A 2,480-nucleotide genomic window follows, 5' to 3' on the forward strand; every position below is an offset into this window, starting at 1 on the left:
CCTATAAAGGATCATTGTTGTGTATCCTCGGAGTGGAGGATAGACAACTGGCGTCAATTCGATATTACAGAAGTGTATATTGTCTGAAAAATAAGAAGTCACCCCTATATGAGAAGAATACTTACGAAATGCGAGTTTAACAAATTAAAAACAGCACGTTTGGTCGTAAAATGGTTTCGACTCAATTATTCATAAATGTTTCATGAAGGATTAATAGTACGTCGACAAAAGAACATCAGTAAAAACAAAAATAATTAAGCCGCGGAGCATTTAGAGGGTTTTGATTCTCGCCACGAAGAACCGAGCGACAGTTCTTGGGTAACGATTGTCCTTGGCAGTTGTTCCTGGAATTGATCGTCCTTGGTGGGCGACGTTCGCCTTCGTCGGAGGTAGCTTGTACAACCCCATTCTTTGTACTGTACATCGATCGGAGAGCTTCGTATTTTGATTGTAGTCTCCATAGCTTGTGATTTTAGTATAAGTTTAATGTTTGTTTAGATGGTAATTTTTTATTGAGTTCTCTTACTGCGTCTTTGTTTAAAGAACTTTTATTAATGTACACCAGTCACTGGTGTGAATTTTGTGGTAAAGGGAGAATGTCTTGTGCTAAGGTGTAATGGAGTAGAGTTAAATTAATAATTTACTTTCTATTTCAGGTACGCTCGTGCAATTGCCTATTCGGATGGCAGTAAATTTTTCAAACCAGTTATCTGCTTCACCTACATGTCTGATGGAATCTTCACGGAGAACGAATTTCCTCTTCAGATTCAAAGAGGATAGGTAAATAGAGAAGATGGAAGTAAACGGTAAGTGTTCTGCTGTTTTATAAACTTTTCATCTTGCAATACTAACCTTTTTTTTTTTATCCTCCACCCTTTTAGGGGCGGTGCCCCTGAAAGGGGTGGAGGTACTCCCTTGGAACTTAATTATGGTAGGACGGAAGTCTTGCCATAATAAGTTCCTGGGAGGAAAATTTACTAACCAAACCAGACCGTATGTTAGTGAGCTTTAAAGTTTCATAGTATTTCTTGCAATTGGTTATTTTGATAAAGTTCAGATATTAAATCTTAATTTTGAGTCGGTTTAAGAATTTGTAAGGTTTCAGGATTGTTCCAGGAAAGTTGCTATTTCTTGCAATTGGTTATTTTAATGAAGTTCAGATATTAAATCTTAATTTTGAGTCGGTTTAAGAATCCGTAAGGTTTCAAGATTGTTCCAGGAAAGTTGCAAACGTCACAAGATATTAGATACTTAATCAATTCAGTCTACTTAACCCTTTTTACGACAATCACTGGCGGACTCTTTTGTAGCTCTTGATTTATTTCAGGGGAACGTCTAGATCTGATGCGGGCTGGCTCTTTTCTGGATTGCGTATTCTCTTGATGTAAGACCTGCGTATTCTCTTGATGTAAGACCTGAAACAATAGCTGAAAATGGAGTTATCAGTCTTCCTTAGTTCTTGAGGTAATGTTTTTAATTTAACGTAATCGTTAAGATTACTTGCGTTTGAGACATGGTTTAATTTCCGTTAAGAAATGCCACTTGATTTTAATGTAAAGTTTACAGTTGCCCCTAGCTAAATGTTTTAACTGCTCTGTAGTGTTCTTTACGCTTTTCTTTATTCCAGGTTGTTGAATGTAAGGCCGGTGTGACCTGGTTTCTTGTAAAAGGTAGATAAATACTTTCCGAAGGTTTCCAAGATTTCCTTGAATGGGAGAAGCAAATGGCTTTAACCTACGGCCGAAAACTTAACCAATTGTGATGGTGCTGGGCGTCTAGTGCTTCCATGGATGACCCTTTCAAAGTCTCAAATTTTATCTAGGATGAGAATAACTAAATTTGCCTTTAAAACCATGGTAATTTTTTATCCTATTGTGTTGAATGGTATTGTTAGGGATTGTAAGTTAAAAAAAAAAAATGGACTAAACCAAAATGGTAAATATCTCACTGAATGGCTTGAAAAAATTTTCGGGTAATTCTCTTATTGAATGGCTTGAAACTTTTCAAAAAAATTGGTGACTAAACCAATGGTAATTATCCTCTTATTGAGTGTCTTGGAAAAAATGTCCAGAAATTTTTGAAGTTTAAGAAATGGAGAATTTCCTTTTGTGGAAACTTAAAATGGCTTATTACTATGACTTGGCTTATAATTACTATGACTTGCAAGTACAGTGAATCTAAATTTGCTCTTTTTAAAATACTTGATGGGCGTTAGTCGGTTTATGTAACTGCTGACAAAGCTCTAGGGAAACACTTTTAACAGGATTTTGTTACATGACCTGGTTATTGGGGTATCTGAACTTAGTATTTGAACAACGAATGGGTAGGAATGTTAACTACCTAGTGGCCACGCAACATTAGTTCTTAGAGTATTCAGCCAAAAATTACAATGAAATCAATAGTATAGTTACTTTCAAAAGGATATTTAATGTCGAAAGTTGCTTTCAATTTTAGACAATGGTAGTTCTTTGCACGTTCTG

At 35.8% G+C, this 2,480-nt stretch overlaps 1 long non-coding RNA gene across 1 annotated transcript; it reads left to right on the plus strand.

Annotated features, from left to right (window-relative positions):
- The first annotated feature begins 402 nt into the window (after positions 1–402).
- LOC136843554 (uncharacterized) lies at positions 403–1,851 on the plus strand. The gene is made up of 4 exons (XR_010854572.1): positions 403–501; positions 657–806; positions 1,328–1,464; positions 1,628–1,851. It is a non-coding gene; the product is annotated as an uncharacterized lncRNA (long non-coding RNA).
- The last annotated feature ends 629 nt before the right edge of the window (positions 1,852–2,480 follow it).

Source organism: Macrobrachium rosenbergii, chromosome 11 (assembly GCF_040412425.1).
Source record: "Macrobrachium rosenbergii isolate ZJJX-2024 chromosome 11, ASM4041242v1, whole genome shotgun sequence".
NCBI lineage: Eukaryota > Metazoa > Arthropoda > Malacostraca > Decapoda > Palaemonidae > Macrobrachium > Macrobrachium rosenbergii.